The 21,627-nt window shown below is 40.3% G+C and overlaps 1 pseudogene; it reads right to left on the bottom strand.

Annotated features, from left to right (window-relative positions):
- LOC110192357 (lysine-specific demethylase 2A pseudogene) overlaps window positions 1-19,834 on the bottom strand; it is a 35,945-nt pseudogene extending 16,111 nt beyond the window's left edge.
- Between the last annotated feature and the right edge of the window lie 1,793 nt (window positions 19,835-21,627).

Here is a 21,627-nt window from a genome sequence, read left to right as displayed (position 1 = left end):
TTTCTGCCAACTTGACATCTTTGAACTTACTGCAAAGACCGGAGTCACATGTAGTGGTGGAACATGGAGACAGGGCAAAGAGTACCAAAGGAAGCCTGAGAAAGCCAGGCAGGGTGAAACCATGCTGAGGAAATCCCTGAAAGTGGGCGATGCCTAAAAGAAAAGGTAAGGTAGTGGAGTAAGAATCCAGACTAACAATCTGGATGGCAGGAGGCTGGAATCCAAGCAAAGATTTGGGGCTTAAAACTCAGAGACATAGTACGTGCAATAAACATGGGTCATTGGCAACAAACACACTTTGAATCACAGATTCTCAGAGCTGGAAAGGCTCTAGAAGGCCAGAGGGTTCAATCTGTACCTGAGCAAGACTTCTCATTTGCAGCACACTCAACAAGTGGTTATCCATCTATTCTTTTGAGACTCTTAGCAAGGAGAAAGGCTGTACTTTTGGATAGCTCTAATTGTTTGGAATTTTTTTTCCTGACATCAGGAAGAAATCTGCCTGCCTCTAACCTCCTCACATTTCTCCTTGTCTCATCCTGCTTGGGCCAAAATAAAAAAAAAAAACAAGTCTAATAACCCTTCCACGGGGCAGCACATTTATGTGCTATGTAAGGTGTTTAAGGCAGCTGGATGGCACTGCAGTGGATAGAGTGCTGGGCCTGGAGTCAGGAAGACCTGGATTCAAATCTAGCCTCAGACACTCACTAGCTATGTGACCCTGGGCAAGTCACTTAACCTGTTTGCCTCATCCACTAGAGAAGAACATGCAAAGCCCTCCAGTATACTTGCCAAGAAAAGCCTGTATGGGTTCACTAAGAGTCGAACATGACTGAACAGCCATGACTGCAAGGCATTAGAGCAGTTCCACAGCATGCATCTGCACACAAGCAAGCAGGCCACTAAGCACGGTCCTCCCCTGGCTAGCAAAGCAGCATTTTTCACTTGAAAACATTTTGTTAGTTGATTTTTCTGTTTGCAACAAATTTGACTTTATCAATATAGTCAGAAAATGCCTTTGACAACAACAACAACGACCCTAAACTCATAGATGTGGAAAGGCCCCTCTATTACAAGTTTAAAATGATTTATCTGAACCCAGAGGTTTATTTGCATTATTTGCAAGGAGAAACTCTGGAACTTTTCACTTTACAAATAAGAGTAAGGCAAAGAGGTTCTCCTTTCCCACTATTATTTTATGCAGTAGCAGCAGAAATACTAGCTATGGAAATAAAACAAGATTGATAAATTAAAGACATACATATTTGCAAAGAGTAGATTAATTATTGCTTTACATAGAAACCTCAAGAGAATTAGTGAAGAAACTGATTGAGACAATTTATAGCTTCAGTAAAGTAGCAGGATACAAAATAAATTCACATAGAGCATCAAATTTTCCATATAATACTAACAAATACCAGAAGTAAGGAATACAAATAGCTATAAAATGAAAAAAAAAATCTGGAATTTAACCTACCAACACAATTCATGACTTCTAGAAATACAACAAATCTTTATAAAAATTAAGACAAATAGTTGGAGAGATATACATAGTGCATCAGTGGGCAATGCTAATAAAATTAAAATGATTAATACCACATAAATAAATTTAGTGCAACGCCAATCAAACTCCCAAGGGGGTACTTCACGGAGCTAGACAAAAGAATAACAAAATTCACTTAGGAAAAACAAAAACAAAAAGTTAAGACTCTCAAGGGAAATAACAACAAAAACAATAAAGAAAGTGACCCATCATGATCAGATCTCAAACTACGTTATAAAGTAATAACAATCAAACCTATTTGAACCTTGTTAAGAAAAGGAAAAATAAACAAAGAAAAAAGTAGATGAGCGGACCTGATTATATAAGCAATATCCAGGAGTCACATAACACAGCAGTTCAATGTTAGGTCAACTCTAGAACCAAAAATACTAAGGGGACAACTTCTTATTCAATAAGAAACACTGGGAAAACTGGGAAACAGTTTGACAAAAAATTCGATTTAGCCCCAAATGTTATAACATATACCATAAGAGTCCCCAAATGGATATTCCAATACTGAAAATGGGCTGCTTATATTTTTACATTCAATTCTGTCCTATGTACCACGGGATTGAATACCATGTATATATGAAATCCATGGAGAATCCAAAAGGATTTCAAATCACAGGAGTCCCGTATTCTCATCCTGGTTCTGCTATCTTACTACCTGTGTTACCTTGAGCAGGCCACCTCCCCTCCCTGGGCCTGAGTTCCCTCATTTGTACAATGACAGAGTTGGCCAAGATAACCTCTGAGACAATGCCCTTGGCTTATCCTATGGGCATCCCCTCCACCTATGCAGATCACAGTCCATCTCTACTTGCCAGTCTCCGTGATTCTTATCCATGCATTCCTATAAAAACGCCACAAAGTGCCTCCCTCACGTGCTCTGAGCCCATCTCTCTCCTGTCACTGCAAAGATCTAAGAGATGTTTTTTAATTACTATATGTTAAAACTTATTCACACTCGATTAGCTCCCCATTATTCTCTCTGTGATATTCATCTTAAATTCTTCAAAAACTATAGTGTTCTATAACTCCTAGTTATACAATAACCTGCTAGAATATTGCTATTAAGAAGACAGGGCTCTGTTCCTAAGAACAGTTTGGGGTCATTCAAAGAGTTTTGTAATTTCCTGAAAATAGACTCACACATTCTGACTCCTATGCAATTCTGGGTCAATCTTATTGTTCATTTGTATTGTACATACAAGATTAATAATAATAATAACTAATATCAATACTAGCTAGCATGTACATAGTGCTTTAAGGTTTACAAAATTTATATATATATATATATGTATACATACACATATATATATACGTGTGTGTGTGTGTGTGTGTGTGTGTTATCTCATTTGATTCTCACAACAACCCTAGAAGGTAGGTGCTATTATTATCTCTATTTTTCAGATGAGGAAACTGAGGAAGACAGAAGTTAAGTGACTTAGCCAGGGTCACAGAATTAGTAAGTATCTAAGTATGAATTCACTTCTCACTGACTCCCAGATCTAACACTCTATTCATTGCGCCAAGTTTTGCAAAGTGTTTTCCACATATTTCCTCATTTATTCTCATAATAGCCCTGTGAGGACTTTAGAGATGAGGAAACTGAAGTTGAAAAAAAGTCAACTTGCCTATGATTGAACAGCTAGAAAATGTCTAAGGTGGGATTCAAATTCATTTCTTCCAGACTCCAAAGCCAAACACTCTAGCCATTAATACCCAGATGCTTTACTATATATAGCAGCTATACATAGTGTGTGTAAATACAGATATTATACACACACACACACACACACATATATATTTGCAACTATACCCATATATATACACACATAAATATTCATATCAATTATACACACACATACATACATATAAATACATGCATATATATATATATATATATATATATATATATATATATATATATATATATACACACACACACACACACACACACACATATATGATACTGCTGGACAAGTTCTCCAAGTTGCCCATCTAATTGCAGGTCTTATTCCACCAGTTTCACAACGTAAATATAAAATGTCCTATCATATAAAAAATAGTGAAGTGACAGAATTAGTTTTTGCAACTCTGGCTATGGGTAAGATTCTTTATTATTATTATTATTATTAAATTTTATTTTTAATTTGTGGGATAAAACAATCATTTCCTTAACACAGTACAATTTTTTAAAAAAATGACTACACATAAAACTGCAAATCTACTATGCACAGTTTGCTATTCCTTTCAAATATACAACAAAATTATCCTGTATATTTCTTTTTTTCTTCTCTCCCTTCCCTCCCCACCCTAGAGATGGCCACCATTGGACACAAATGTGTGTATATGTCTGTGTGTGTGTGTGTGTGTGTATACACACACACACACACACACACAAATTTTATATATATATATATATATATATATATATATATATATATATGTAAAATTATTCTATACAAACTTCTTAACCAAACAATGAACAGAGGTAATCATAAAAGATTAAGTAGCCAGTTCCAATGACATGATATTTAAAAACTTCACATGAAAAAAATCAATATACTTAAAATAAGAAGAGATACTGTTATGTTGGGTGGGGGGAAATCCTTGCATCATATATCTCTGATAACAGTTCAATAATCCGTGGTATACATATAGGAAATTGATCCAAATGGACATGACCAAGAACCATTTTCAAGTAGCTAAGTGGTCAAAAATATAGTCTTCAAAAAAAAAGTCAACAATCAATAAACACATAAAAAACACTCCAAATTACCTATAATAAAAGAAATGCAAATTATAACAACTCTAAAGTTTCACTTCACACCCATAAAAAGTGTCAACAATGATGAAAGACAGAAATAGTCAATGATAGCAGTGGGGATATATGCGGCAAAACAAGCATAGTAAAATGCTGCTGGTGAAATTGTAAACTGGTCCAACCATTCTGGAAAACCATTTGAAATTATATAGGAAAAGAGTATACCATTTGAACCAGTATTCCCACTACTATGCATGTACCACAGAGAGATCAAAGTCTTACAGAAGAACCCATTATCTACCATAATATTGATTGAAACACTTTGTAGAAGCAAAAATATATAAAGAAAATGGGTCACCACTGATTGGGGAATGACTGAACAAATTGAATTACATTAATGTATTGTACCATAATAAACAATATAAAGAATTCAGAGAAACATGGGAAGATGTCTTTGGGCCAATGCAGAGAGCAAGATAAATAGAACAAGAAAATACTATCATATACATTTCAATAGAAACAGAAACAACTGTAGGAAGTCAGGTGAACTCTGATTAATTTTAATGACCAATCTTGGTCCCAGAAAACAAATGATAGAAAAGTCCACTCAGTAGAGAGCTGCAGAACTCAGATACACAATGTTACATATGCTGCCAGACATGGCTGCTGTGTCTGCTGGTTTTGCTAGACTTTTTTTCCTTCTTTCAAGGTATTCAGTGGAGGAAAGGGATATATCAGGAAATAATTGTGGTATAAAAACAAAGGCAAGAGTAAAACTAAGAAAACAAAAATGAAAGTAATGAACCCATATTTTCTTTTAAAATCTTCTATAATTAAGTTTTGGGTGTTTTTCCCCCAACTACTTTGGACTATCTACTATCTCAACCCCCACCCTCTACAACTACCAAATTAATCTGAATTAGTAAACTCTAAGTGAGTTCTATTTCTTGGAAGCTAGTATTAGGTTCTGGCCTCTATAACCTAATGCTCCAAACTCATACAAACTCTTTAAAATGTTGGCAGGCCCCATTCTTGAGCAGGAGGCATGTATATACACACATGCATGCATAAATACATATATACATACACATATAATCACCAGGCCATTTTGCAAAGCTTCCCAGAGAGTTTGTTAGCTTTCACGTACTATGCATCCACCCCATAAAACTCAGAGCCCATCATCCTTGCAAGGTGAAGTCAAATGTGTGTGAGTTGGCCACGTGAAGAAAGAAACTGATCTATTTATTACAGGTCAATTTGGTTACCTTTCAAATGGGAATGGATTCAAGCCTTCCCTCTGACACTTACAGGTGTGGGCCATTTACCTGGGTAAGTCACTTAATCTTTTAGTAGGCTAGCAATTTTCTAAGACTTTAAGTTTCACAGAAGGTGCAGACCTATATTAGCAAAGGGTCTTTCCTCACCTGAGAGTTCCCTATACCAAGGAAATCTCAAATCCAGTCCCTATCCTTCCAAAGATAACCACAAGGAGGGAAAGGGAAAAGTCCATTGATACCAGGTTTAGTGATGGCAAAATCCACAAAGAAGATCAAAATCTCGGGATCTCACTGACAACACACATTTCTCTCCAGCTAACTTCCCCGTGCCTCAGATGCTGCCAAGGTGGCCCATTAGCCTGCTGTCTGGGTAGACTGTCTTTAATAAGACGGGAGAGAAAAACAAGGTGCCTTTTCCACGTTAAGTGCTCTCTCCTCCCAGCTCCTTCAAGATGGCCTCTTTGAAGGCATGAGGAATGAGAGCTAAGTGCTATACCTACCAATTATCTCCCTCTTTCTTTGCAACTGAAGGTAAGTCTTCAGTAGTGCCAGGAGGATGTATGTGGAAAAGTGGATGTCAGTTGAATGGCTGGGAGAATTTTTGAGCACTTGTTCCCTTTCTGAAATCATCTTCCAGACAGCTACAAAGAATCATTAAGAGCAACAGCAAATCCCAAGCATTAAAACTGTATGAAATTGCACAAAATAACCGATGGGGCAGTTTTCTGTCATTAAGTCTATGGTCTGAAGCCACTCTGAAGCCTCTTTTGAGAGGACAGCAGTCTTGTCTTCTCATTCCCTCTCCACCTATGTGCCCCCCACCCCGACTCCCCAACACACTCATTCGAACCTTGGTATTCCGTTCCTCTCTGGAGTTCACTCTGTGTAGTGCCACTCCAATGTCCTCACCATCCCACTTGTACACATGGAAAGGTGGCCCTTGAAGAAAATGTCTCCCATTAAACGATCAACACGCTCTACATTTGAGCTTAGCAAAAGCTTCTTAAAAGCATAATTAGGGTTGGTGATGTGTTGTCCTTTCTCCCCTGGAGTTTATGCTGGGTAAAAAGCTGGGTAAAGGCGAATGGTCCCCCACCTCCTCTCTTCCCCCACCTCCTCTTTTCCCCCATCTGTGTGGGAAGGTTGAGGATGCCTGCCCCCAGGGGTCTATGCTGCAGGAGGCATGGAAGAAACTAGAGTGAGAAGGAAAACCAGAGGCAAGTGACTAATACAAGGAAACACCAAAAGACCAACAATTCAAGACAGCAAGACTAAATAAAAACTTAGCTTCAAAGCAGATAAAATGACAGAGAGAATCATAAAGAAGGGAGAATGAGTAAAGCCTCAAAACAATGTCCAGAACACTGTGGAAAAAAAGTATCATACTATGAAAGAAAAGGCACCAAAATCACCAAAGGACAATCCTAGAGACTTCCAGAGATCAAGGAACAATAGCAAAAATCTCCAGAATAGTTTTAAAGAGAAATAAAATGGTGAGAAGAAAATATTAGGGCTATAATTAATTTGGAAATCAGAGCTCTCAATGTAGGATTAAAAAACAGAGACAGCAGCATTCTAGGAAATATTGGCGAATCTCTACAAAGAAGTAGAGGCTTTGAGAGAATAACAGATTTGGAACAGAAAAACAATGAAGTCGGGGGAAAATTGGCCGAAGACAAGCAGAAGAGAACAACATCAAATGGACACGTGAATTCTATACAAGCTAAAGTACTTGACCTTGAAGTTGTAATGTGCAGAGAGAATAGAAGAATCATAGGTCAACAAGAAGAAAATAAAAATACTGACTAGCACACTGTAGGAAAATACCAAAAAATGTGTCTAGAATTTTGGAACATAGACTTACAAAGCACTGACTCATCAAATCCACAGATTGTTGCCAGAAAAAACAAACGAATGACTGAATGAATTCATGAATTAATAAATGAATGAATGAAAGATACAAAAACTCCATGGCATGTAGAAATTAAATTTTGAAATTTAAATAACAAAAGATTTGGCAAACATTTAAGGAGGACCTTTGGATATGAAGAAAGGCCACCTGAATAATCTAGAAGGATTCTCCTCATGAAGGCTAACCACTCAATACTGTAGCTTTAATCTCATTTCTTCCCAATCTCCAAAAGACTGATCCCATTATCACCCCTGCCCCATCTTCAATCTTTCCCCTATGTATTAGCCCCTTCCCTGCTGCCTACAAATATAGCCATGTCTCCCTCATCTTAAAAAAAAAAAACTCACCAGACCCTACCAACCTTGCCAACTATGTGTATATGTATACATATATGTATATGTATGTGTGTACATGGGTGTGTGTGTGTATATATATATATACGTGTGTGTGTGTGTGTGTGTGTATGTATATGCATATACACACATATATCTCAGCCAAACTTCTTGGGAAAAATAAAAACAAAAAACTCTCTCTACTCACTTCCTTCCACTCTTCCTATTTCTAAACCCTTTGCAATATGGCTTTTGACTTAAAACTTCAACTGAAACTACTCTCTCCAAAGCTCCCCAAGAGCTCTTACTCTGCACATCTAATGACCTTTTCTCTGTCATCATCCTTCTTGGACTCTCTGCGGCATCTGACACTGTGGCCTGATCTTTCCTCCTGGGTACGATCCCCTCCCTAGATTTTCAGAGCACTGTCCTTTTCCATTTCTCCTCCTACCTTACTGACCATTCCTCAGTTTCCTTTGCCCGATCTTCATCCATGTTATTCTCCCTAACTGTAAGGAGGCCCACAGGCTCTCTGGCAGGCGCTTTTCTCTCTATACTCTTTCACTTGATGACCTCATCAGCTGCCAAGGGTTCAATTATGATTTCTCTGCAGATGACTTCAAGATCAGTATATTAAGCCCTAATCTTTACCCCAAGCTATAAAGTCCCACATCACCAACTGCCTATTGGACATTTCAAACTGCATGTCCCACATGCATCTCAAATTCAACACGTACAGAACAGAACTCGTTATCTTTACTCCCAAACCCAGCCCTCATTTCATCCTCCTATTTCCGTCAGGGCCACCCCAACTTTCAGTTACCCAGGTTTACAACCTCAGTGGCATCGTTGAGTCTTCCCTCTCTATTTGTAACCCCTCTCTGAGACTTCTCTACCAATCTAGACTTGCTCTAGTACAGTTGAGCCCCAGAAAAGCAATTGCTCCCTTGGGTTCTAGGGGTAACCCTGAGGAGCCATTATGAGTCCTCATCAGTGCCTTTCCCATCAACAATCAGCTGATAAACTCAAAAGCATTTACCATGATGGTATAGTAGGAACAGCTGGTATAAAATATTGCCCCCCCAAAAAAAATCTGGGACACACTCTCCTAGAGACATTGTCCCATGGAAAGAGTGGTTCAAGCTTAAAGTACAATGACAATGAAGCCCACATGTAGAAAACACATGAGGCAGGGGGCCAGTTCACAACTCTTAATACTCCTTTTATGAAGATTCTAATAAAGTTCCCTTTGGGTGTACCTCCTGATGGGCTCTGAGAGTCTCTGACTTCAGAGAATCCGTATCCAACACTTCTCTCAGCCATGAAGAATTCCTGTCCCTGAAGCAGCCTGTCTTCACAATGCCTAGTAATGAAGTCCTCTCCCTCTTTAGAGAGTCCACATGTAACTTCCCTTAGGTGACTATCTTGCTACTTCCATTTTCATTAATGGTTTTCCCCTTCTTGAAGGAGGAATTTTATTCTATTGGTCCTGTCTCTCCAATAACATGGTCATGGAGAGAAAAAAGGGAGGGAGGGAGAAAGAAAGGGAGGAGGTAGGACTATAGCAATATAAATGGAAAGAACCAAATCCCCCCCAAAAAAAAACCTCATCAACAGTATATACTTACAATGACTAAGCTTGAGCCAAGAGAAGAATTCAAAAAAGTCTGGGTTTTTTTCCCCCTTCATTGCAGAGGTGGGGAACTACAGTTGTGGAATACTGCATACAGTACACTATCATATATGGTCAATGTGTTGGGTGGTTTTGCTGAATTGTTTTTTTTCTTTTTTTTTTTTGCTCTTTGTTACAAGTTATAGCTTACTGGGCAGGGGAAGGGAGAGGTATACAGGGCTTTATATTTGGAAATGAATGGAATGTAAAAGCACAAAGTATCATTAATATAAGCTAAAACTTTTTTAAAGAGTGGCATAAAGGTAAATTCAAGATAAAAGACAGCTCAGAGAAAAGGAATAATTGGCCCAAGGAGAATTCCATTGCTCAAATGAAAATCAATCCAAATCAAGAAATATCTGGGTGATCACCGTTGGCCAGAAGTTGCTGCACTCTCAAAGTTCTTCAGAGACAGATGCAAAATGGTCTTCTAGGCTGAGTTTCACTCTAGGAAAACAGATGTCTGCTCACAGAATCATCTAGTGCCCTTGGCTATCACCACAGAGAGATCCAAAGACCAAAATTCTCCTTCAAGATGGTAACAGAGTAGGCCAGGTCGGGAGCATTGCATAAAGTGGTGTCAGGATGGGGAAAGCTGAACTTGATCAGTGATTCTACACACACTTCAAGGCAGTCAGTCAAGGCGACACTCTGGGCCTTGGGATGAGCAGCTATATTCGCTCAAAAATGAATTCATCAACAGAGTGCTGTGCTCAAAAGATGGTCAGTATTCTTTATCCTTTATAGCTGGATCACATATGTGGAATATTATCAGGGAAACAGACTACTTTGGTCCAGAAGAGGCAAATATATTGCTGAGATGCAAAGAGTAGCATATACAATGTCCTTTTTGAGCTTATCAGAGGGTGAGGATGATGGCTAGTTCGGTGATCTAGAAAAAAGACAAACTGCTAACAAAGATGAAATAAGAAAGGAGATGGGAAGCAAATAAATCTTCAGGATATTTAGTGTAATTATCTATATTTCAAAAACTGAAGAGTTTAGGGAGTAAAACTCAATTCAATTAAACAAACATTTACTAAACACTTAGATTATGCTAAGCGTTGTGTTAGGTCCTGGTAATACAAAAGGTAAAAGTCTATCCTGAAGAATCTTATATTTTACTGTGTGTGTGTTTTGGGGGGGGGCGGAATACAACATGCAGACAGAGAAATAAATACAGTATAACTTGAAGAGAGAAAGTGAGCAGTAGCAATGCAGAGAGCACTGCTTGGTTGTGGGTTCAAATCTTGCCTCCTGATACTTATTAGCTATATAACCCTGGATCCATCACTTACCCTCTCTGTGCCTCAATTTCCTCATCTGTAATATGAGGAGGGGTTGGACTCAGTGTCCTCTAAAACCCCTTCCACCTCTAAATCTATGATTCTTTGATCCTATGAATTAGGCAAATAAGGAAAGGCCATACTAACCAGCAGGAGAGTTGAATACTGAAGGATGTTAAGGATTTTAAAAGGCATCATAGAGGAATGAGCCCACTCCAGACTTGGAGATTATATAACATGTGCAAATACTCGAGGGTGTGAGGTCAAATTCTAGGTATAGGGAAGAGCACGAAGGGGAGTAACATGAACTAAGTCTGGAAAGAGAAACTGGATTCAGACGATAATGGTCTAGAAATCCCAAGGGAAGGACTTTGTATTTAAGCCAAGAGGCAGTAGGGAGCCACTGAAGATTACTGAGCTCAAGCATGACTTCGGAAGAACTGTTCCTTGGAAACAGCATTTTGGCAGCTGTGTGTAGTGTGGATTACAGAGGGGAAAGACTGCAAGTAGGCAAACCAATGCGGACACTACTACTAAGCAGAGGCCAGGGGAGAGAGGAAGAAAGCCAAACTAGAGACATGCTGGAGGCAGAGTATACAGAATGTACTTGGCAGTGGACTGGGTTTGGGGGTGAGGGACAGAGAAAAGGAGAAGTCGTAAATGTGGGTGTTTGGAAGAAGGGTGGTACCCTTACAGAACTGGGGAATTATAAGACTGATACTTGTTTCAAGACTTCCAAATATCTGTGACTTCACTGATTTGAGTATTTGCTCTGCTGAGGCAGATAACCAATTCATCTTCTAGTGGCCAGCCTGCTGGTGATGAGATGCTTCACCGGGAACTGGGATGGCCCTCAGGCACCAGCCCTGCATATGGTACATTTCTAGGCACAGCCTCTTACTCTTAAGCCTCTTCAGCTGGATGGGATCTGCTTCTACTCTGCCAACTCTGCCTGGGGCTGAGCCCAGGGGTTATTTCCACGCCAGCAGGATGCACAAGATGAGCTTCAGGGAGGTATAATAAATAAAAAGAGTTTGCATGGTCATACTGCTTCATGATCACAAAGTGTTTTATAAACATCATTTCATTTGATCTTCCCCAAGACCCTGTAAAATGGGCAACAAGAGGGTTATTGTCCCCATCTTAGAGATAATGAAATGAGGCTGAGAGAGAATAGGCAACTTCCCCTCACTTTACCGGGCTCTCCCACCTGTCTGATTGTATCCTCTAAGTCTCTTTTCATTGATCATTATTCATATCAGGCCCTCTAAATGCTGGTGTTCCCCAAACTGTTAGGTCCTCTTCTTTTTTCGCTCTCGGCGTACTTACCAAAATGTAATTATAATCTGCATACAGATGACTCCCAAACTAATATAACCAGTCCCTGTCTCTTCCCTGAACATTAACTCCACATCAGTAAGTAAACACACAATTATGCACTGGGAACTGCACTAACTGCTTAGGATACAAAGAAAGGCGAAAAACATTGTCTCTGACCTCAAGGAGCTCAAGCCACATGAAAATAATTATGTAATTACAAGAGTACACAGAAGGTAAATTCAACGTATAAGCACTAGGAGCAAAAGCAGCCGGAAAAGGTAGGGTGTGAACTGAGTCACAAAGGAAGCCAGGAGGCAGAGGAGAGGGGAGAACACATTCTAGGCCTGGGAGGCAGCTAGCGAAAAGGCACAGAGCTGGAAGATGAAGTGTCCTGCGAAAGGAACAGCAAGTCTGCCTCTGAAGCTGGGTCATAGTATGTGTGAAAGGGGAAAATATTCGATAAGTAGATAGAGGCAAGATTAAGAAGAGATTTGGGGGGGCAGCCAGGTGGCGCAGTGGCTAGAGCACCAGCCCTGAAGTCAGGGGCACCTGAGTTCAAATGTGGCCTCAGACACATACTACTCACTAGCTGTGTGACCCTGGGCAAGTCACTTAACCCCAATTGCCTTTAAAAAAAAGAGAGAGATTTGAATGCTGGAGGTAAGAGGCAATACCCCTTTCATCTGATAGTCTTTAAACACTTATGTAATTTTAGCTCTGATATTTAACTAGGTAAGAATACTTTTTGACTGAATCAAACAACCACAACTAAATGTGAACTAGGCCTGTACACCTCCTTGAATCAATCAAAGCCACTGTGTTAGAGACTGGGTCACAGCCTAAGCAATTTATATAAAAGGAAAAAGCTATCTCAAAATTGGAGGAAGAGATTCTGTGTCTGGATTTGATCTGAGATGCACAGCATTTCCAGCACATCTTTGAGGAGCAAAAGGAGGACTGAGCTGTGCCACAGAAGGGAGATATTGAGACAAGTTGTTGGCTACAGGCATCTTGAAGCAGAGGACCCAAGCTAAAGGAAGGCTCAAGAAAAGGTCAGCTCTTTCCCTAAATTACCCTCTTGAAGCCTATCTATAGATGTTAAATATAATCTGCTGTTTTGTTAATGAAATATTTCTAATAAACTGAATTTATATATATATGTATGTATGTGAAGTTAGACAGTGAGCTTACCTTATGCCTAGGTATTGGGAAATTTCCAAAATAGGGGTTCAGAATCATAGTGATTGACTTCAGAACTTTTCATCTCAAATAAATTTCTTAAAGCCAAAGAGGAGAAAACCAAACGGGCCTTGGGGAGCATTATATTTCACCCTAGACTTAAAATGAGCTAACTATTTTAAAAGGATGTTTCCCTTGAACACAGCTAAGCTATCCCCCATGAGTCTTCTTTTCTCTAGGCTAAACATTCCCAGCTCCTAATTTTCATATGCCATGAATTCAAGGCCCTTCTCTAGTCTGGTTTCCCTCCTCTGGATACTCTCCAGCTTATTAATCAGATCCTTTTCAGAACTGCTGCCTAACTGCAACTCCCTCAATTTATACTTGTGAAGCTGATTTTTTGTACCAGGGTGCAAGACTTTACATTGATCCCTAAAAAATTATGTCTTTATAGACTCAGCCCAGTACTCTAGGATTAAAATCCTTTTGCATCCTGATTGTCACTCAGTGTGCTAACTGTTCTCCACTCCCCCAGATTTTGTGTCATCTACAAATCTGATAAGCGATTATCTATGCCTTTATCTAAGACATTGATAAAAATGTTTGATAACACAGAGCCAAGTCCCTAGAGTTCTCCACTGGAGGCCTCCTGCCACACTGACAATGAATCATTAACAATTACTTTTTGAATCTAGCCATTCAACCAATTCTGAATCCATCTGATTTCATTACTGCTAATCCATACTTCTCCATCTCCTGGACAAGAATCATATTAGGCACTTTATAAAAGCTTTACTAAAATCTAGGTAAACTATATATACAGCATTTCCCTCATCTACCAGCTTAAAAGTCCTGACAAAGAAAGAAATGAGATTAGTTTGGTATGACTCGCTCTTGATTCTTTGTGATTGCCACTTCTTTTTTTAGGTGAGTACAACAGCAGATAAAGGGCTAGGCCTAAAGTCAGGAAGATCTGAGGTCAAATCCGGCCTCAGACACTTACTAGCTTAGCTGTGTGACCCTGGGTAAGTCGCTTAACCCTCTTTGCCTCAGTTTCTTCCTCTGTAAAATGAGCTGGAGGAGGAAACGGGAAACTACTCCACTATCTTTGTCATGAAAACCCCAAGTGGGGTCATGAAGAGTCAGACATGACTGAAACAAGAGAAAAACAATAAAATCCTAGGTATTAGCCAACCATCTCTTAAATGGTCTTTTCTAGAATTATCCCAGGAATCAAAATCAAGCTCACTAGCTTATATAATTCGTAGATTTTGTTTGCTTCTCTTTTCTGAGACTTTTCAGACTCTATTCTCTTCACTTTTTCAAAATCGGGACAATATTTGCCCTTCTCTAATCTTGCAGTATTTCTCCTGTTGTCCATGATCATCTGAACGTCACTGAGAATGATTCAGACATCCTATCTGCCAGTTCTTTCAGAACCCAAGGATCAAGTTTATCTGGGGCGAGTCACTTGACTTCATCGAGGACAGCTAGGTGCTAACTTACTATCTCCCTACTTCTCTTGATCATTACTCCCTATTATTATTCTATTTATTCTGCAGTTTCCAATATAAAGAAAACCGAGCAGCTCTGCCTTCTCCCTGCTGTCAGTCATGACCATCCCATCTAGCCCAAGCAAAGGTCTGACTAATTTTTGATTCCTCTTTTGCCCTAACAGAACTTTTTTAAAAGTCCTTTTTCTTGTCCTTAGCTTCCCATGCCAGCCTCAGCTCATTCTGAGCTTTATCCTTTCCAACACTATTTTACAGGACTATGCCACGCTCAACCATCTTCTGTTATCTTCTATTGCTTCCATCTTTTGTACGTTTCCTTTCAAAATATAACTTGTTGGTGAGTTTCCTGTGCATCCACATTATTCTCTTCAGACAAATACCATAAATGAGAGATGCAACAGGAGCAGAATGTGATGATGGACTCAGTCCTGGAGGAAGGGGAAGTGAGAAAACAGAACAGTGGAAGGAGCGGGAAGAGAGAAAAATATTAAAGAATCAGTCCAGATAATAGGACAACAACTAGAAAGGTTGTACAGATCTTATATCCTCCTGGTAGGATGTCCTACATAAATAAAGAAATATAAGGTTTATTCAATGTAATGGCAAAAGGGAAAGAGCATTGATGATTTGGAGGAGGAGAATCAAGAGAAGAAGCCCAGGGTAGGAGATAGCACCTCATTTGAGCTTTGAGGGAGACTAGGGATTCGAAATGGCTGAGCAGAGAAGGGTACGTACATCAGCTCCAGATGATGCAACAGGTACACAGAGTCCCCCAAAGTCACAAAGCAAAATTAACTCACTCCAGACTAAAACTTTTTTTCTTTTTTCTATTCATTTATCTCCAACTGTCTCAGGAACAACTCCTCTTAAGTCTTAAGCAGAAAAGCATGACACCAGTGAGGGCCTGGAATAACAATAAATTCTCAATGGACACTTTCACTGCTTGGCTAGAAGAGGCTGTTGATGAGCTTAAACAAATTAAGCACTCAGAAACTGAGAGAGAGAGAGAGAGAGAGAGAGAGAGAGAGAGAGAGAGAGAGAGAGAGAGAGACTGAGACAGAGAGTAAGGAGAGACAGAGACAGGGACAGGGACAGAGGAGACAGAGAAAGTGAGAATGAAGGGAAGAAAGAGAAAGAGAAAAAGAAAGGAGAGAGACAGAGAAAGAGACAAAGGAGAAAGACCACAAAAGGATGAGAGATTCAGAACTAGACGAATGGGGAAAACTGATTGGATTTTTTTCAAAAAAAAATTCATTTTCAGCTTGGATAAGATCCATCTAAAGATTTTTTCCCCTACAAATTAACAGTATAAAAGTCCCAGGCTGTGATAACTCTAATTCAGAGTTATTTTGTGTTTGCTAAATGGAATGTGACAGGGATCTGAAACACTGACATACTATGGAAAATAATTAGTTGAGAACTAACTTGATAATTTTACCACTGAGAAGAATGAACAGAAATCAACCTTCACTTTAATTATGTGTAAAGAAGAAGTATAATTACCTGCACAAGACAGTAATCAGGGAAATGAAAATACATTCCTCTGTTATCTAGTAGAGAGCAAACTAGCTTAATCGGTTCACCTCTTGTATAGTAAAGATAACAAATTAGTTACTATAATTCCACAAAAATCCCATCCCAGAGTAAAGCTTAATAGGAGAAAAAAAGAAAATTAATGAACTTTTTTTCTCAAGTAATAATATATTCATTTGGTGACTCTAGGGAGTTCTGCCCAAGAAATGGAGCTAAGTACATTGGGGCAAGTCTCAAATTACCTGAGATCCCAGTCTAGACACAACAGTTGGGGTCGTTAGGAAAACGGCAAGTTTTCTTACCCTCCCTTTATTACTGGTTTGGCCACCCATGCCAGGCAGCATGGTAGTATAGAGTGTGGAACTTGGCATTCCAACCCTGACCCTGATATGCCTTGCCTAGATAAAAATCATGAGCATCCTTCTGAGTCTCTGGCAGCTCGTGAATACTGTGCTGATTGTCCAGCCTCCCATGGCTGTATCCTTGTACAAATGGGGCCCCATGTCTGTAGTGTTTCCCTCCTCACCTCTGCCTCACAGAACCCAAAGATTCCTTCAGCATACAGCTCACTCAAGTATCATATATTACAGACTTTTCCTAATCTCCATGTTTTTAGTTCTCTCTCTCTCTCTCTCTCTCTCTCTCTCTCTCTCTCTCTCTCTCTCTCTCTCTCTCTCTCTCTCTCTCCTTCCCTCCCTTCCTCCCTCTCCTTCTCCTTTTCCCTCTCCCTCCCACTTCCTTGCCTTTTACCCTCCCTCCTCTTTCTCTCCCCTTCCCCCCTTCTCTCATAAATATTTTTTAATAACTTAGTTTGCACTTTAAAATTACTCACCAGTACACATGTTATATTGCATCACAGAATGTAAGCTCTTTGAGGGCAGGGCCTATTTTTCTTTGTCCTCTCACACAAATCTACCCTAGTGCCTTGCCCAGAGTAGGCACTTAATGCATGCTGTGAATTTAACTGCACTGACTATATTAGTTACACTGGGGGTTTATGAAGAAAGAGGGTAACATTTCTGTATTTTACATGGGTCATGCCTGCCTGCTTAGCAGCAGGACCATTCTGATACTAACTTCTAGTGGAACTCATAAACCTTGTTTTGGTTTACTATAGGAAAAAGATTCTGAATGAAATCCAGTGATCTCATTACCTGGGAGTGTATAGCCTGAAGAGATTAAAGGCAGAAATGTCCCATGTCTACCAAAACATGGAATGCAGCACTCTTAGTAGAAGTAAAAAACAGAAAACAAAGTTGATGTCCACTGATTAGTGAATAGCAAATGAAATTATGGCATATGGATGTAATGAAGTACTCTTGTGCCATAAAAACAACAAATATGAATCAGAGGAATATGGGAAGACATGTATGATCAACTAATTCAGGGCAATGAAAGCAGGATCTGAACATTCTACACAGCAACCATATTAATGTGAAGGAAAACATCATTGAAAGACATCAGAATTCTGATCGATGTGATAACCATCTTTGTGTCCAGAGGACTGCTAGTGAAACAGACTTTCCTCCACTTAGTAGAGAGGCGGTGGACCACAGGTGCAGAATGAGGCAAACACTGTCAAACACCGCCAGCACGTTGGTTTGTTTTGCTTTACTTCTTTATTACAAAGGTGAGTTCTATTTAGGGGAAGGTGTGAAGGTCAACACTTGGGAAATGACAGCTATATTTTAAAAGAACAATAATAAAATATTTTTAGAAAATCAAACTCTCCAAGTGACAATGCAAGTAATCTTCTGAGCTACTGAGTGTTCCATTTGCACAGCTCCTGACATACTTAGCCCTGCACCAGGCTGGAGTGCCATGGGAAAATGGGCAGTTGGCTGAAGTGGGTGGTTTGTTTCCTCCCAACTCTACTCAGCCCAGCACAGGCACCAGCAGGGCAGCCCCCTTGGCTCCCGAGAGATGCTGAGGGAAGGCCTTTACAACTCTTCTCACAGCACCCCGAGGTGGCCTTTCTTTCTTGGGCCCCTCATTCACGTCTGTATCTGTGCCCATCAGTGGCTAGATGATGAGATTTGACAAGATCACAGTCTGAGGAGATCCAGCTCTAGACAATGGGTTGTCTGCTATGATTTCATCCTCCACAGTATCTCATGATCTGTCTTAGATGACAGACTCTAGAATATAAAGCTGTATTTTATAATGAAAATACCTGAGGCCTAAAGTCACTGACAGAAATGAACTGACACATAAGACCCTATCAGATTTGCCTGGCAATTAGGTGAACTGACAACAGACTTAATCTACGCTCTAATTAGAATCAGAAAGATTTGTAGGGGTTAAGGAAGGTGGGTAGGGGGGCAGCCAATGCTCCAACCTGTCTGGGGCACAAAGAGAAAGCCCTGTCTGACCTAATGTTTTAGAGAATTTGGAAGAAAACCTGCAAAAAGAAAAAATGCAAAGTAAATCCAGGACAGACTGGTTCAAGAGGACAAAAGGAAGGAGGGGCAGTAAGGGCCTGGAGACACAAGTGACATCAGTGGGGTAACACTTTATGGAATCTGGAAGAAGCGGATGGAAGAGCAGGGGGAAAGTGGGAATGGCTCGTGGGAGTAGGGCAAGTAATCGTGGCCTAGCAGTGGCCAATATGATGTGCCCAATGCCATATGAAGTCAATGGAAACCAGATAGACTATAGAAAAGGACCAAAGCCACCCATTCTTCACTGGATGCTAATTGCTGGCATTTCTGTAGCACTTTCAAATTGGCAAAGTGCTTTTTATACATCATCTCACTGAAGTCTCCCAGCCAACCACGGGAGAAAAGTAGGTTTTGTCCACACCTGTGATTTCTTTAGTGTATGGGATTCCCATTGCAGAAAGTTCCTCTACCAAAGCAAATTAGCAACTCATTTTCAATTTATAGTCTTCAAGAGTTGCCTGAGATGCTACCAGTATTATTATCCCAATTGTACAAAAGAAACTGAGAGACTTAAGTGATGTGCCTGTGGTGACATAGCTAATATATGCCACAAATGACATTCAAATTCATGTCTTCCTGATACCAGTTTCAACATTTTACGTGCTACAGTACCTTGTCTTTCTAATGGGCAAAACTAGAACCAGGGTGGGGCAACTGGAACAAGTAGGAGTTTGTAAAAAGAAAAAAAGTCACTAAGTATTCTGATGATCACATTGCTCATGAGTCCCCAGGCTCATTGCCTGAGAGCTGAAAGGAGCCTAAGAGATAATCTAGTCTTGTTCATTTTATACAGGAGAAAACTGAGGTCCAGAGAGCTGAAATACGTTGTTCAAGGTAATTCTGATAGTAAGTTGCAGAGTCAGGCTTAGAATTCATGTTTGCCAGAAGTTTACAGATTCAGGATAGGAAAACAACCTATAATTTGACCCCCAACACTCTCTTTTTCCTACCTTCCTATTTCTCTTGAGGGCATCACCATGTTTCCAGTCACCAAACTTCCCAACCTCAGGGGCAGCTTCCATTCTTCGTTCTCCCTCACACTCCATATCCACCATGGTGCTAAATCTTATCTATTTTACCCCACGACATGTCCCACATTTATCCTCTTCTCTTCACTTGCATGGCCACCCCTCTAATTCAGGCCCTTATTATTTTCCACCCTATTGGAACAGACTCTTAATCGGTCTTCTGGCTCACTCCAGCAGAGGACAATGGTTGAATTTTCAGTGTTGGCATACTATGTGTTGCTGCTGCCACTCCCGCTGCTGCTGCTTTACCCCACCTCTTGGGGCAGCCTTTCTAGTCCCTCCTAGACTTTCTTCTCCTCAGGTAAGCTTTTGCCAGTGAGACTGTTGTTCACCATGGCTCTAATCATCTTATTCTTCCTGGGAAAATTTAAGTGAACCTGGAGTTGAAGCTTCACAATTCTTCTTGGGAGAGTTATAGTGTCATTCATAAAAGCACTCTGTGGCTCAGTAGCCTCCAGGGAGGTCCTTTCGCCTCCCAAGCCAGAATTGGAGGGTCCTAGTGAAAACAGAGCTGCCCATCCATGCGTCCATGGCACCTCAGAAATAGGCAAATGCTATACATCAGGGCTTGAATTATGGTCTTCTTGATTATCTAGACTTAAGAAAGTGATGGAGAAAATGGTCATAATATAACTTCAACAGAAAAGTGGAACGTGGGTGCATTTTTTTCTTCAGAATCAGTTGCTAAACATTTACCAGCACATTTCTGTCTGGCTCCCCAATTGATATTTGTAAAGCATATGTAACTCTGTCCTCTCACAGCAAAAGATAGATTTTACTCCCTCACAAACTGGAGGCAGGGCCTGTACCTTTATATGCTTTGGGGATTTAAAGTTTTCACTCCTCCCCAGCCAAGGAATTAGATGATGATGTAAACAGCAGCTCTGGACTTGGAATGAGCCAGGGAAAAGAAGAAAAACAGAGGTAGAGGGAAGAGAAGGGAGCAGGAAAAAGTGTTACACTCCATTCTCTGGGACAGTGCCGATCAGATTGTGAGCCACTGGCCTTCCTTTGGGGAGGCAAGCCTCACTGTCCACTACAGGCAGACAAAAGAGCAGCAGAGTGGAAGAAGGGCCCAAGAAGTAGGAGACTTTCTCCCCTTCCTTCCAGATGGACATTGACTGCTGTAGATTATACACTATTACAATGCTGTTGGGGATTTCTTCCTTCAAGCTTGATTCATTTAGATTAAAAGAGTTCATTATCCATTGTCTTACGGAGCACAATCTTAGATGAGGCCATGGACGCATGGACGGGCAGCTCTGTTTTCACTAGGACCCTCCAATTCTGGCTTGGGAGGTGAAAGGACCTCCCTGGAGGCTACTGAGCCACAGAGTGCTTTTATGAATGACACTATAACTCTCCCAAGAAGAATTGTGAAGCTTCAACTCCAGGTTCACTTACATTTTCCCAGGAAGAATAAGATGATTAGAGCCATGGTGAGCAACAGTCTCACTGGCAAAAGCTTACCTGAGGAGAAGAAAGTCTAGGAGGGGCTAGAAAGGCTGCCCCAAGAGGTGGGGTAAAGCAGCAGCAGCGGCAGTGGCAGCAGCAACACATAGTTATCTACTATGTGATGGGTCCTGGACCTAAGTGCTTTACAAGTATGATTTCATTTATTTCTCACAACAACCCTGGGAGGTAGGCACTGTTATGAGCTTCATTTTACAGATGAGGAAACTGAGGCAAACAGCGAATAAATGACTTACCCAAGGCCACGGGGCAAGTGTCTGAGGCCAAATTTGAATTTAGGTCTTCCTGACTTTAGGCCTACTGCTCTCTCCACTGTGGCTCCTCCTAGCTTATCTGAGCAGGGAGAG

This window comes from Phascolarctos cinereus, unplaced genomic scaffold (genome assembly GCF_003287225.1).
Source record: "Phascolarctos cinereus isolate Bilbo 61053 unplaced genomic scaffold, phaCin_HiC Scaffold_8;HRSCAF=390, whole genome shotgun sequence".
Taxonomy (NCBI): domain Eukaryota; kingdom Metazoa; phylum Chordata; class Mammalia; order Diprotodontia; family Phascolarctidae; genus Phascolarctos; species Phascolarctos cinereus.
The sequence above is the reverse complement of the archived record's forward strand: the minus strand, read 5'-3'. Positions and strand labels throughout refer to the sequence as shown.